General features: G+C 41.4%; 1 protein-coding gene across 2 annotated transcripts in view; it reads left to right on the forward strand.

Annotated features, from left to right (window-relative positions):
• Positions 1-16,720, forward strand: part of nme7 (NME/NM23 family member 7) — a 137,398-nt gene that overhangs the window by 24,113 nt on the left and 96,565 nt on the right. The gene's annotated exons all lie outside the window — the stretch shown is intronic.

Consider the following 16,720-nt stretch of genomic DNA (forward strand, 5'->3'; position numbering starts at 1 on the left):
ATGTCACACCATAAAAGAATTGAAACCAGTAAGTGTAAAGGTAGGTGGAGTAACCTGCTGGGCATTGCTGCCTGTGCACCTCCACTGGTGCCCATGGATCTGCTGCAGGGACATCAGCCAGGAACCACCATTTACCAACGTTTCCCTCCTTTAATCCTGGAATGTCTCCTGGTGGTGGAGCAGTGACAAGGACGTCTCCCTGCTCAAAGGCAGCTGCAATACCTTCCTCCATTGGTACCGTGAGCTCAATGAGGAGCACAGTCTTTGCTTTGGTAGACCAAACAACTATGTTAGGGTGGAGAGAAGTGGTGATAATCTGGATGGGAACTGGCGCTGCCTGCAAAGGTCAACCCTCGTGTTCCACTCCTTGTTAGAGGAGAAAGGCCTTGTTGTTTCTCTTGGCTTGGTGTTACTTCTTCCTCTGCTTCTGTTACAAAGCTGATGTGACCTTCTGCTGGTGGTGGTCCTTTGTTGCTCTGTTGATGCCCCTCCAGCACCTTGGCTAGCTTTCTCAGGACCTGGTCATGGTGCCACCTGTAACGCCGCTGTGAGAGTGCAATCTTGGGAGCTTCACATAGTAAGCAGCATTCCTCATTTCCAAACCACTGGTGAAGTTTCCGAGGACAGGGGCGCATGTCAAAGGTTGAGCGGATAAGGAAGCTGAGCCTTGCTTGTGGGATCTTCTCCAGGTCTGATCATCTGATGTTCCAATTGAAAACTCTTTCCCAGGTAGTCCAATTTCCTTCGACACAGCCTTGATCTTATAGCGCTCTTCCTCCATCCTTGTCACCTCTGCTGCACCCATCTCCTTCCTTTCTCTACTGTTAGTATTGGACCAAAGCTGCGGTGCCTCTCCCCACCCTTGCCCTCCTCTTCCTGTCTGGACTCTGCCGATGATCGCTTTATACTGCAGCATACTGACCACTCAGTTGACCTCAGTTTGGGCATTCCACTTCTGGCTGGTAGGAACCATGGCATTTGCATTCCTAACTGACTGGTCAATGGACTCTAAGCTCAAGAACCAGCCTGATCTTCACCTGCATGTAGCCCAAACTGATTGATTGCAGTGGCAGCTGCAGTGTGTTCTTCCCAAAGAGGACCATCGCTGAGAGGCACCTTGGTACCACCAGCCACTTTTGGATGAATGAATTAAGAGATGTTGACATGATAGCATCACACAGTCACCCATTCAACCAGTCTGCGCATTCTCCTTTGACATCAACAAGGTAATAAATATTTATTTATTCATTCATTTTCTGCCACCTCTCCAGCTCAGGTTTAGGGTCAGAGTGTCAATAAATATGAGCCCATAAATCTAGACTTTCATCTGTAATTTGAGGGTAATTAAATTCTGACCATGTTGAAGGTGTTGAAATGACAGGGCTTTATTTTATTGTCCCTAATTGTTAAGTGACCAAAAGTAAAATGGGCAGTTTATTGTTGACCTGTTTCACAGACGTGTGTGTTTTTCTCTTTTTATTTTATTGAAAGTCATCAGATAAACAGTCTAGAGTTGATTTCAGTTGTTGTGCTTTAATTGGAATTTAGTAGTCCTACTTCACTCTGAATGTACTGGAACAATAAGGCAGTTAAATTATTTATTCCACTCTTGAAGAAGTGAAGTGTACGTAAGAGTTGGATTAAGGTCTCGTCATTGTACAGGGTTGGTCCTGAACTGAGAACCTTCTGTTTTGAAAGCCAGAGCACTGAGCACTTGGCCACTATGCTGTCCTGTGCTGCTGTGATAGAGGGAAAAAATAACAAAATCTCTGTCATTGTCCAACACACATATGAGGAGTTGACAATGCATGTCTTTGTTGATATGTGTCTGCATTAACAGATGCCATTGAGAAAGATGTCTTATACGAGTATTTATAATTTTTGCATTTCTGACAACTGTGACTGCCAGTGCCGTTATGACAGGCAGACTACACTAGACCTGTTCAAAATGTCAAATGTTCCAAATTGTTTTGGGTCACATGTTGTTCTTGTTCCACTAATAAAATAAAAGATCTGTGCCAAATTTTATTGTAATTGGACATTATTTAGGGGTCCCCCACAAAATTAACAATTTTCCTCAAAGAAGCAAAAAGGGAGACAAATTCCAGTAATGTTCTCCTCTGGGTGACCACTCAACCACCACTTTTTGTGATTAGAAGCCATCACATGTACCCTTAAAAGAAAAATAATGGCATCAGAGTCTTCTCCTATTAGGATGACATTGCCTTGCCAGCGGAGGGAGAGGAAAATGTGTCTCTCTGGGGGACCTCTAAATCTTATCTGATTGAGTTCCAATTTGGTCTGCACCTATAAAACCCCAAGTGGAACAAAAACATGTGCCCCCAAGTCTCACATAACTTTTATTTTTTCACTATATAACATGAGCAGCCCTAAACTACATGTTAACTAAACCTGCTTATTTATTTTTCCAAATCCCTGCTCTGGTCTCTGGTCATGGCACATACCACTAGAGCACTGATCTGTGAATTCTCTGGACAAAGTTGAAATATGCACTCAGGAAGTTGTGGATTGGTGACATATAAGCTTGATTTCAGTTCACGTATGATCTGGTTTAAGCATGGTCTTGATTATTATAATCTTTTAAAGGACATGTCACACAGACTTCATAACAATTTAGATTTAGGCGGTTAGTGAACATCCAGTTATACACTGGGATTACTATGTGCACTTCCATGACTGGTCTCAAAGTATACAGCAGTCGCAACAAACAGCTACAGAGACTGCCAAAAATAAAGTACTCATAAGTACTCTTTTTTTTCCGAGTGGTTCTGACAGCATTTATGTAGCTTTGAGGAAAAGTCCCAGCGCGCTCTTGAATGGAATGTAGCTGCTAACATTAAGAATGGATCTGCTGATCAATTGCAAAGTTTACAGAAGTGTGATGTCATGTTACGATGACTCATTTTTAAATAACTGTTCATTTTCATGCAGTCACGGTAAAAGCAGTAGCTGCTCTCCACTGTGAGAAGACTTAGTATGCGTGCACATCCATCATAAATCCAGCCTGTTAAAAGCAGTCTCTGCTAGAGGCTCAGCTTTGTGCACATCTATAAGTGTTGTCATCAATATAACTGTAAAAAATCTAAGAAATACAACGCCAGTTCCAATGAAGTTGGGACATTGTGTGAAATGTAAATAAAAACAGAATACAATGATTTGCAAATCCTCTTCAACCTATATTCAATTGAATACACCACAAAGACAAGATATTTAATGTTCAAACTGATAGACTTTTTTTCTTTTTGTGCAAATATTTACTAATTTCAAAATGGATGCCTGCAACACATTTCAAAAAAGCTGGAACAGGGGCAACAAAACACTGGGAAAGTTGATGAGCATTTATCAAAGAACACCTGTTTGGAACATTCCACAGGCGAACAGGTTAATTGTAAACAGGTGAGTGTCAGTTCACAAGCAAAGATGTGGCGTGGATCACCACTTTGTGAACAACTGCGTGAAAAAAATAGTCCAACAGTTTAAGAACAATGTTTCTCAACATTCAATTGCAAGGAATTTAGGGATTCCATCATCTACAGTTCATAATATAATCAGAAGATTCAGAGAATCTGGAGAACCTTCTACATGTAAGCAGCAAGGCCGAAAACCAACATTGAATGCCTGTGACCTTCAATCCCTCAGGCGGTACTGCATTAAAAACCAACATAATTGTGTAAAGGATCTTACTGCGTGGGCTCAGAAAGACTTCACAAAACCATTGTCAGTTAAAGCACTTCGTCGCTACATCTGTAAGTGCAAGTTAAAACTCTACCATGCAAAGTGAAAGCCATACATCAAACAGCATCCAGAAACACCGCCGTCTTCTCTGGGTCTGAGCTCATTTGAAATGGACAGACGCAAAGTGGAAAAGTGTGCTGTGGTCTGATGAATCCACATTTCAAATTGTTTTTAGAAATCATGGACGCCGTGTCCTCCGGACAAAAGAGGAAAAAGACCATCCAGATTGTTACCAGTGCAAAGTTCAAAAGCCGGCATCTGTGATCGTATGGGGGGGTGTTAGTGCCCATGGCATGGGTAACTTACACAGCTGTGATGACACCATCAATGCTGAAAGGTACATCCAGGTTTTGGAGCAACACCTGCTGCCATCCAAGCAAAGTCTTTTTCAGGGACATCCCTGCTTATTTCAGAAAGACAATGCCAAGCCACATTCTGCCCTTGTTACAACAGCTTGGCTTCGTAGTAAAAGAGTGCAGGTACTAGACTGGCCTGCCTGCAGTCCAGACTTGTCGCCCATTGAAAATGTGTGGTGCATTATGAAGCACAAAATACGACAACGGAGACCCCGGACTGTTGAACAACTGAAGTCGTACATCAAGCAAGAATGGGAAAGAATTCCACCTACAAAGCTTCAACAATTAGTGTCATCAGTTCCCAAACGCTTATTGAGTGTTGTTAGAAGGAAAGGTGATGCAACACAGTGGTAAACATACCACTGTCCCAGCTTTTTTGAAACATGTTGCAGGCATCCATTTCAAAATGAGCAAATATTTGCACAAAAACAATAAAGTTTAATAAAATATAGGTTGAAGAGGATTTGCAAATCATTGTATTCTGTTTTTATTTACATTTTACACAATGTCCCAACTTCATTGAAATTGGGGTTGTATATGGAAAGTGGCAGAACACTGGCATTTGCACCGGCAGGTAGAGGAAACACTGGCATCTGTCGCCGCAGGTAGAGGAAATGCTGGCATCTACTGTGGCACATATAATTGCCATCGGAAGTGCTACCAGAAGTGGCGAGACAACATGCCACAGATACGATACGAAAACACTGGCATATGCCCCGGAAGGTACAGAAAACACTGGCATCTGCCGCAGCAGACTCGTTCATCATTGCTGGCACTCTGGAATAGTCATGTATACACTTCTTATAAAGAATGATTGTGAAGGCTTTTTTATACTTGTATTTTTATTTTTTCATCTATGGTCTGTTAATGGTTTTATATGAACATGTCTGAAATAAATAAACTGAAAACACTGGAATCTTTTGTGGCACAGAGATGTCACAGGAAGTGCCGTGACAAATACAGAAAACACTGGCATCTGCCTACTACTACTAACAAATACAGTAACTGTTTACTGTCTGTCTGTTATTAATTAATAATTATTATGCTGCAAAATAAATCTGTTTATTTTTGCATGTTAGCAATTACAATGCAAATATCTTCTTTGCCTTTCGGTTGTTCCCGTTAGGGGTCGCCACAGCAGATCAATCATTTCCATGTCACCCTCTCTTCTGTATCTTCCTCTGTTACACCAACCACCTGCATGTCCTCCCTCAGCACATCCATAAACCTCCTCTTTGGCCTCCCTCTTCTCCTCCTGCCTGGTGGCTCCATCCTCAGCATCCTTCTCCCTATATGCCCTGGGTCCCTCCTCTGCACATGTACAAACCATCTCAAGCTCACCTCTCTGACTTTGTCTCCAAACCGTCCCACCTGAGCTGTCCCTCTGTAATGTTCATTTCTAATCTTGTTCATTCTCATCACTCCCAAAGAGAATCTCAACATCTTCAGCTCTGCCACCTCCAGCTCCGCCTCCTGTCTTTTTGTTAGTGCCACCGTCTCTAAACTGTACAACATAGCTGGTCTCACTACTGTCTTGTAAACTTTCCCCTTCACTCTTGCTGATATTCTTCGGTCACAAATCACTCCCGCCACCTTTCTCCACCCACTCCACCCTGCCTGCACGCTCTTCTTCACCTCTTTACCACATTCTCCATTACTTTGAACAGTTGACCCCAAATATTTAAACTCATGTACTTTCACCAATTCTACTCCTTGTAACTGCACTATTCCACTGGGCTCCCTCCCATTCACACACATGTACCCAGTCTTGCTCCTACTGACTTTCATTCCCCTTCTCTCCAAATCTCCATCTCTCCAGACTAGACTCAACTTGCTCTCTACTCTCACTGCAGATCACAGTGTCATCTGCAAACATCATAGTCCATGGGGACTCCTGTCTGTTCTCATTCGTCAACCTGTCCATCACCACTGCAAACAAGAAAGGACACAGAGCTGATCCTTGGTGTAATCCCACCTCCACCTTGAATGAGTCTGTCATTCCTACTGCACATCTCACCGCTGTCACACTATTCTTGTACATGTCCTACACTACCCTAACATACTTCTCTGCCACTCCAGATTTCCTCATACAATACCACAGCTCTTCTCTTGGCCCCCTATCATAAGCTTTTTCTAAGTCCACAAACACACAATGTAACTCTTTCTGGCCTTCTCTGTACTTCTCCAACAGTATTCTCAGAGCAAACATTGCATCTGTAGTGCTCTTTCTTGGCATGAAACCATATTGCTGCTCACAGATCTTCACCTGTTTTCTAAGCCTAGCTTCAACTACTCCTTCCCATAACTTCATGCTGTGGCTGATCAACTTTATGCCTCTGCAGTTACTACAGCTCTGCACATCACCCTTGTTCTTGAAAATAGGAACCAGCACACTTCGTCTCCACTCCTCAGGCATCCTCTCACTTTCCAAGATTTTATTAAACAATCTGGTTAGAAACTCCACTGCCATCTCTCTTCCATGCCTCCACTGGAATGTCATCTGGACCAACTGCCTTTCCACTCTTCATCCTCTTCATAGCAGCCCTCACTTACTCCTTACTAAGCTCATGTACTTCCTGACTTACTCTCACCACATCATCAAGCCTTTTCTCTCTCATTTTCTTCATTCATCAGCTCTTCAAAATATTCCCTCCACCTTCTCAGCACACAGTCCTCACTTGTCAGCACATTACCATGTGCATCTTTTACCACCCTAACCTGCGGCACATCCTTTCCAGCTCTGTCCCTTTGTCTGGCCACTCGGTACAAGTCCTTTTCTCCTTCCTTACTATTCAAGTTCTTGTACAGCTCACAATATGCCTTTTCCTTCGCTTTTGCCACTTCTCTTTTCACCTTACGCCGCACCTCCCTGTACTCCTGTCTACTTTCTTCATCTCTCTGACTATCCCAAAACGTTTTCGCTAACCTCCTTCTCCTTATGCTTTCCTGGACCTCTTCATTACACCACCAAGTCTCCTTGTCTTCCTTCAACTGTCCAGATGTCATACCCAGTACTGTCCTAGCTGTTTCCCTCACCACATCTGCAGTACTTTTCCAGTTGTCCAAAATTGCTTCCCCTCCAACCAGTGCTTCTCTCACCTGCTCGCTAAATTTCACACAAGTCTTCCTCCTTCAACTTCCACCATCTAATCCTTTGTTGAGCTCTCACTCTATTATTATTCTTCTTTACCTCTAAAGTCATCTTACAAACAATCATCCTATGCAACACTCTCTCCTGCCACCACCTTACAGAGTCTGATTTCTTTTAGCTTGCATCTCCTATAGAGAATGTAGTCCACCTGTGTGCACCTTCCTCCAGTCTTATATGTTACCCTGTGCTCCTCCCTTTTCTTAAAGTAGTTGTTCACCACAGCCATTTCCATCCTTTTTGCAAAATCAACTACCATCTGTCCTTCCCCATTCCTATCCTTGATGCCATATCTACCCATTACTTCCTCATCACCTCTGTTCCCTTCACCAACATGCCCATTGAAGTCTGCTTCTATCACCACTCTTTCATGTTTGGGCACACTCTCCACCACCTCATCTAACACACTCCAGAAATCTTTCTCCTTCATCTCACAACCTACCTGTGGGGCATATGCACTGATGATATTCATCATCACCCCTTCAATTTCCAACTTCACACTCATCACCCTGTCAGACACTCGCTGAACCTCCAACACACTTTTAACGTACTCTTCCTTTAAAATGACCCCAACATCATTTCTCTTCCTGTCCTCACCATGGTACAACAACTTGTACCCACCACCAATGCTTCTGCTCTTACTTACCTTCCACTTGGTCTCTTGCACACAAAATATGTCTACCTTTCTCCTCTCCATCATATCAACCAGCTCTCTCCCTTTACCAGTCATACTACCAACATTCAAAGTCCCCACTCTCATTTCCACCCTTCTAGTTTTCTTCTTCTCCAGCTGATTGTGGAAACGTTCTCCTCCTCTTCTCCGTCGTCTTCGCCCAGCAGTAGCCCAATTTCCACCAGCACCCTGTTGGGCAACAGCACCAGTGGCGGGCTTTGTTAACCCGGGCCTTGACCGATCCGGTATGGAAATTCGATTATTAGTCTACATAGTTGGGTTGGCTTGTTTTACGCCGGATGCCCTTCCTGATGCAACCCTCCTCATTTATCCGGGCTTGGGACTGGCACTCAGAATGTACTGGCTGCATACCCCATGTGGCTGAGTTACATTGCAAATATGTGGAATAGATCATCTGTTAATTGCCTGTTTTGAAGATAAAATCTGCGCAAAAAAAACAGTCACCTTATGTTTAAATATCCTCAAAATGTCGCTTAAACAGACACATCGCCTCTTTTAATTTATAATAAGTTAGCAAAACATAAAAAATTCATAGGATCTGAGATTATTGAAATAATTTTGTAATGCTATTAAAATATCAATATATTTTCAAAGACAATATATATTAAAATTTTCCAACTGTCCTGTATTTGGGTAATTTCATGAAAAGGGGTCACCAAGATGTGACATGATGGTCAATTAAGATATGAATATATAGACCACGGGGAATACATAAAAGATAAAGATAAACTTTATTGATCTCACAGAGGAGAAATTCACGTTACGTCAGCTCTTAAAAAACACACAAGATGGAGAGGAGTGGACCAACATTCCACAATTGACAACCTGATCAACTCTATGCGAAGGAGATGTGTTGCACTGCATGAGGCAAATGGTGGTCACACCAGATACTGACTGGTATCCCCCTCCAATAAAACAAAACTGCACCTTTCAGAGTGGCCTTTTATTGTGGGCAGTCTAAGGCACACCTGTGCACTAATCATGGTGTCTAATCAGCATCTTGATATGGCACACCTGTGAGGTGGGATGGATTATCTCAGCAAAGGAGAAGTGCTCACTATCACAGATTTAGACTGGTTTGTGAACAATATTTGAGGGAAATGGTGATATTGTGTATGTGGAAAAAGTTTTAGATCTTTGAGTTCATCTCATACAAAATGGGAGCAAAACCAAAAGTGTTGCGTTTATATTTTTGTTGAGTGTATAAACGTGATTGGGATTGAAAAAGAGATAGGAGCATCTTCTTTACAATATGTGAAATGGAGTTTAGATGTGATAAGGTGACATTAGTGCAGGGATTTGTAAACAAGTTGTTATTGCACATGATTTGTGGACATATTAATATTGCATGTGATTTGTGGACATATTATTGCATGTGGTTATTTTACAGTGTTATTGTACAGCCTGACAGCAGCAGGGAGGAACGACCTGTGGTATCGCTCCTTCTTGCACTGAGGGTGCCTCAACCTGTCACTAAACGAGCTGGTCAGCTCCACTACAGTCTGGTGCAGAGGGTGGGAGGAGTTGTCCATGATGGATTTGAACTTGGTTAACACCCTCCTCTCAGCCACCTCCTCCAGAGAGTCCAGAGGACAGCCCAGGACAGAGCTGGACTTCCTGACCAGCTTATTCAGTCTCTTTCTCTCCCGCTCTGTGCTGCCCGGGGCCCAATAGACGACAGCATAGAGGAGAGCAGAGGCTACAACAGAGTCGTAGAAGGTCTATTCACTATTGAGATAAGTCATTTTATACGTTTTTTGGAAAAAGCACCAGAGTGCTATTTTTGGCGGCTATAGTAGGACTCGAGTGCGCAACAAAAATAAAGCGAATAATTGATGACTTACTTTATTTTTTAACTAAAGTCAATCTCCCCATGGGTTTAAGGCTCTCACGAGTGGCGCTTTCAAACAACACAGCTGGAGTTTTATTTATTGAATAAATTAGCATTTTAGGAACATGGGTTTTAAATATAACAGACGGGGACACTATGGGTTACATTCGACACCACATTTTGGGCATGCTCTCTGCAGCCATACCAAGTGATTAAGACACTGGACTATGGGGGGAAATTAATTTTACCGTCAGCCCATCAAATCAGAAGTCAATTCAGATAAATTAGTTGAAGTGATTTCTGTTTATTTTACTAAAATAATACTTAAGTGCTGTGTATCACAAATTTGGTGGGGTTTGGTGCCCCCCTTTTCAGAATAAAAACTCAAAAAAGAAAAATTCCAAGGTAATTATTTTGTCTATGTTATCACAGTTATTTAATCAATATATATAGGTGGCAATAGCTCAGTTGGTAGAGCAAGGCGTCTTGTGACCGAAGGGTCGGCGGTTCGAATTCGGCTCCCAACCAATCAAAAATCTGCATGTTGCTGTTGTGTCATTGGGCAAGACACTTAACCCACCTTGCCTGTGTATGAATGAGGTGGTGGTTGGAGGGGCCGTAAGCGCAGAATGGCAGCCATGCGTCTGTCAGTTTGCCTCAGGGCGGCTGTGGCTACACTAGTAGCTTACCACCACCTATGTTAGAATGTGCATGTTGGATGAATAATGCAACTTGTAAAGCGCTTTGGGTGTCTTGAAAAGTGCTTTATAAATCCAACTCATTATTATTATAGAGACATTCATTTTATATTTTTCCCTGCACATAAGGCTGTTGTGTTTTTACTGAACAATAATGTTGGCTTGTGTAATGGTGACCCCTTTTCATGAAATGACCCACTTACAAGATTTGGGAAAAATGGATGCACATGACCCCTCACTTGTGGGTAACTCAGAAAAGTATAGAATCACAAATGCACCAAAATACACTAATGTGCCTGTCTGGAAAACAACAAAAACAAAACACAACTATATAATTTTAATTTATAAATACATATAGATTAGGCCCTCCTCCCTTCCATGTCATTTCAGCTGTATTTTTGTTGTTGCTGGTAAGTTACACCCAATGCCAACAGTATAATGGTTATGAAAAACTTTACATTGGGATCAACAAACTTCAGACTCGACAACCAGATGGAACTTTTTTTTTAAACTTAAATTGTATTTCCTTTTGGACGAAAGCAAAAGAAGAAGAAAAAAAAATTCAACACAGTCCAACAACAATGCCGCTTAACATTTCAAGACAAAACAAAACACAACTATATAATTTTAATTTATAAATACATATAGATTAGGCCCTCCTCACTTCCATGTCATTTCAGCTGTATTTTTCTTGTTGCTGGTAAGTTACACCCAATGCCAACAGTATAATGGTTATGAAAAACTTTACATTGGGATCAACAAACTTCAGACTCGACAACCAGATGGAACTTTTTTTAAACTTAAATTGTATTTCCTTTTGGACGAACGCAAAAGAAGAAGAAAAAAAATTCAACACAGTCCAACAACAATGCCGTATTCAAGTCAGAATACAAAATATATTATCTTGTCAATTGGAACAGAGTGGCTCTGAAACCATCAATCACATTATTCCTTCCAGAATGAATTCCGTTTTGCCCATTTGGCAATATACGAGGTCTGTTCGAAAAGTTTCCGACCTTTTTATTTTTTTAAAAAACTATATGGATTTGAATCATGTGCGCTTGCATCAGCCAAGCTTGAACCTTCGTGCACATGTGAGTTTTTTCACGCCTGTCGGTTGCATCATTCGCCTGTGGGCAGGCTTTGAGTGAGCACTGGTCCACCCCCTTCATCGGATTTTCATTGTCAGGGAAATGGCTGAACGACTGTCGCTTTGCGCCATGAAACTTTTTTCAGAAACTGTGTGAGACAGCCAGGTGGAAACCATTCGGAAAATTCAGATGGCTTTCGGTGAAGATTCTATCGGCGTCACACAGATTAAGGAGGATTACAACCGGATTAAAGACGGCCCACAGCGGCGGAGGGAGACTACCAGAGAAATTGCAGAAAATGTGGACATCAGCACTTTTGCGCACATTCCACTATTACAGGAGATTTTGTAATGAAAGACGTGTGGAGGAATTTGCGCGTCGGGACGGAGCCGCTCATGGCGCACAACAAAAAACACCTCCATGTTGGAAGTGTCACAGGACATGTTGTGGCATGCCCAGCTGTTACACAATTTCTCCAATACTCACTCGACTGAAAAGCCACCGAAAGCCGTCTGAATCTTCCGAATGGTTTCCAACACGGAGGTGTTTTTTGTTGTGCGCCATGAGCGGCTCCGTCCCAACGCGTGAATTCCTCCGCACGTCTTTCATTACAAAATCTCCTGTAACAGTGCAATGTGCCGCAAAAGTGCTGATGTACAACTCTTCCACAATTTCTCTGGTAATCACACGACATCCCGGATCAACACAGCCTTCACTTTGGAAATGATCTGGTCGTTTCAGCCTGTCGATGGCCGCTCAAAGCGCGGCGCGAGTTTTTTCACAGGCGTGAAAAAACGTGACCACTTTCCCCTCGTAGCTGATCTTCTTTTCCCAGGCTGCTTTCAGTATTTTGTCTTTAATATCAAATCTCTGAAAGTTGGTCAGAATGGATCTTGAGACGGTTTTGCGGTTTTGGACCAATTGATCAGTGAGCTCCCTGGATTTGCAGGTCGGCACTGCTGTCGAGTGATAGCTCAGTCTTCAAAAAGTTGTCAATAAAAGTTAGTATTGAGCTTCCCTCTGAGCCCTCTTTAATGCCATATACGTGGACATTATTATGACGTGACCTTCCCTTTCGGTCAGTTACTTTGGCTTGCAGGGCTCTCTGTTGTTTGAGAGAATAAAGCAGAGCATCTCTCAGCTCGATGTTAGCTGGTCTCCGTCTCTCCCACTCATTGCTCTGCTTCAGTTAGCCTGGTGCCGATTACAAACGTCCCCGGAGATACTTTGCATTTTTTTGTTTAAAATACTTTAAGTTGACAAAATGGTTAAAATAAATAAAAAGCAAAACAAAACTGCAACTCAAAAGTAAAAAACATGTATTTTATATTGCTCCATTAGTATTTCTGAATGATTGTATCAGCACTCATTGATATGCTGATGATTTCGCATCATTATTTAACATTTTGTGTTTGTAATATGTCATTTTTTTTTTTTTTTTGGCATAGCACAAGCATAGAATCCAAAAGCTGTTTTTAGATAATAAAGTACACTCACCAGCCACTTTATTAGATACACCTGTTCAATTGCTTGTTAACACAAATAACTAATAAGCCAATCACATGGGAGCAACTCAATGCATTTAGACATCTAGATGTGGTGAAAATGACTTGCTGAAGCTCAAACAGAGCATCAGAATGGGGAAGAAAGTGGATTTAAGTGACTTTGAACGTGGCATGGTAGTTGGTGCCAGACGGGCTGGTCTGAGTATTTCAGAAACGTACTGGGATTTTCACTCACAAGCATCTCTAGGATTTACAGAGAATGCTCCAGAAAAAAGAAGATATCCAGTGAGCAGCAGTTGTGTGGATGAAAATCCCTTGTTGATGTCAGAGGTCAAAGGAGAATAGGTAGACTGGTTGAATGGGCGACTATGTGATACCATCATGTTGACATGATCCAGGATCTCTGAGGAATGTTTCCAATACCCTGTTGAATCTATGCCATGAAGAATTAAGGCAGTTATGACTGCAAAAGGAGGTCTAGCCCAGTACTAGCAAGGCGTACCTAATAAAGTGGCTGGTGAGTATATAGTGAATTTATTCTAAGAACCAGCTGAATTGGAAAACCCTGACAGTAATTACGCTTTCTGAGATGGAAAATAAGAAAAAACAAGCACAAAGCTTGAACTCCCCAAGGCTGCATAATGAGGAAAACCCAGCTTACGCGTAATCAAATTGTGTGTAATACATCAGTTTGAAAGTACTTCATCTAAACTGATCCGTTATGCCTGTGCATGATAAGAAACTTCTCTTAATCAGCTCCAACACCCAGCAGCTAGTATTTACACATAAACAAATCTAAACTGACCACTGCTCTCCTTCAAAAAGAAAAAAAGTTTGTTATAAAACTAATTCTTTTAGTGGGCCCCTTGTAACTTGTATTTAGTTAAGTTTATGGTTGTTTTATTAGTAAGTCCATTCGGCTGCTCCATTGTTTTTGCACCCAGGGTCGCCACAGCAAATTCAGAGTGGATCTGCATTTTGAATTAGCACAAGTTTTACGCCACATGCCCTTCCTCATGCAACTCTACATTGCATGGAGAAATGTGGCAGGGGTGGGGTTTGAAATGGGAACCTTCTGCACTGAAACCATGTGCACAAACCACTTGGCCACCACCCCCGCCTTCAAGTAAGTCTCTTCATTTTTTTCCCCACTCGGGTTCGTTTGATTGTTTTATTATAGCGCGATTATTGGAAACATTTTTTTGTTATGTTTGGTAATATACGTAACTACAAGAACTACATTTTTTATGATGTTTGTACAGTAGTGTTCAGAATAATAGTAGTGCTATGCTCGGTTACTAGTGTGCTTGGGTCATTGTCTTGTTGAAACACCCATTTCAAGGGCATGTCCTCTTCAGCATAAGGCAACATGACCTCTTCAAGTATTTTGACATATCCAAACTGATCCATGATACCTGGTATGCGATATATAGGCTCAACACCATAGTAGGAGAAACATGCCCATATCCCCTCATTACCCCATCCCCGCAGAGACGGTGCCTGCTCCCAAACCACCAATAACCAGCAAAAATCTATTTAAGCATAAAAATTCAAAAAGAAAAAATAATATAGCACCTTCAACTGCACCACAGACTAAAACAGTTAAATGTGGTCTATTAAACATTAGGTCTCTCTCTTCTAAGTCCCTGTTGGTAAATGATATAATAATTGATCAACATATTGATTTATTCTGCCTAACAGAAACCTGGTTACAGCAGGATGAATATGTTAGTTTAAATGAGTCAACACCCCCGAGTCACACTAACTGTCAGAATGCTCGTAGCACGGGCCGGGGCGGTGGATTAGCAGCAATCTTCCATTCCAGCTTATTAATTAATCAAAAACCCAGACAGAGCTTTAATTCATTTGAAAGCTTGTCTCTTAGACTTGTCCATCCAAATTGGAAGTCCCAAAAACCAGTTTTATTTGTTATTATCTATCGTCCACCTGGTCGTTACTGTGAGTTTCTCTGTGAATTTTCAGACCTTTTGTCTGACTTAGTGCTTAGCTCAGATAAGATAATTATAGTGGGCGATTTTAACATCCACACAGATGCTGAGAATGACAGCCTCAACACTGCATTTAATCTATTATTAGACTCTATTGGCTTTGCTCAAAAAGTAAATGAGTCCACCCACCACTTTAATCATATCTTAGATCTTGTTCTGACTTATGGTATGGAAATAGAAGACTTAACAGTATTCCCTGAAAACTCCCTTCTGTCTGATCATTTTTTAATAACATTTACATTTACTCTGATGGACTACCCAGCAGTAGGGAATAAGTTTCATTACACTAGAAGTCTTTCAGAAAGCGCTGTAACTAGGTTTAAGGATATGATTCCTTCTTTATGTTCTCTAATGCCATATAACAACACAGTGCAGAGTAGCTACCTAAACTCTGTAAGGGAGATAGAGTATCTCGTCAATAGTTTTACATCCTCATTGAAGACAACTTTGAATGCTGTAGCTCCTCTGAAAAAGAGAGCTTTAAATCAGAAGTGTCTGACTCCATGGTATAACTCTCAAACTCGTAGCTTAAAGCAGATAACCCGTAAGTTGGAGAGGAAATGGCGTCTCACTAATTTAGAAGATCTTCACTTAGCCTGGAAAAAGAGTCTGTTGCTCTATAAAAAAGCCCTCCGTAAAGCTAGGACATCTTTCTACTCATCACTAATTGAAGAAAATAAGAACAACCCCAGGTTTCTTTTCAGCACTGTAGCCAGGCTGACAAAGAGTCAGAGCTCTATTGAGCTGAGTATTCCATTATCTTTAACTAGTAATGAGTTCATGACTTTCTTTGCTAACAAAATTTTAACTATTAGAGAAAAAATTACTCATAACCATCCCAAAGACGTATCGTTATCTTTGGCTGCTTTCAGTGATGCCGGTATTTGGTTAGACTCTTTCTCTCCGATTGTTCTGTCTGAGTTATTTTCATTAGTTACTTCATCCAAACCATCAACATGTTTATTAGACCCCATTCCTACCAGGCTGCTCAAGGAAGCCCTACCATTATTTAATGCTTCGATCTTAAATATGATCAATCTATCTTTGTTAGTTGGCTATGTACCACAGGCTTTTAAGGTGGCAGTAATTAAACCATTACTTAAAAAGCCATCACTTGACCCAGCTATCTTAGCTAATTATAGGCCAATCTCCAACCTTCCTTTTCTCTCAAAAATTCTTGAAAGGGTAGTTGTAAAACAGCTAACTGATCATCTGCAGAGGAATGGTCTATTTGAAGAGTTTCAGTCAGGTTTTAGAATTCATCATAGTACAGAAACAGCATTAGTGAAGGTTACAAATGATCTTCTTATGGCCTCGGACAGTGGACTCATCTCTGTGCTTGTTCTGTTAGACCTCAGTGCTGCTTTTGATACTGTTGACCATAAAATTTTATTACAGAGATTAGAGCATGCCATAGGTATTAAAGGCACTGCGCTGCGGTGGTTTGAATCATATTTGTCTAATAGATTACAATTTGTTCATGTAAATGGGGAATCTTCTTCACAGACTAAAGTTAATTATGGAGTTCCACAAGGTTCTGTGCTAGGACCAATTTTATTCACTTTATATATGCTTCCCTTAGGCAGTATTATTAGACGGTATTGCTTAAATTTTCATTGTTACGCAGATGAT

Source organism: Thalassophryne amazonica, chromosome 10 (assembly GCF_902500255.1).
Source record: "Thalassophryne amazonica chromosome 10, fThaAma1.1, whole genome shotgun sequence".
Classification (NCBI taxonomy): domain Eukaryota; kingdom Metazoa; phylum Chordata; class Actinopteri; order Batrachoidiformes; family Batrachoididae; genus Thalassophryne; species Thalassophryne amazonica.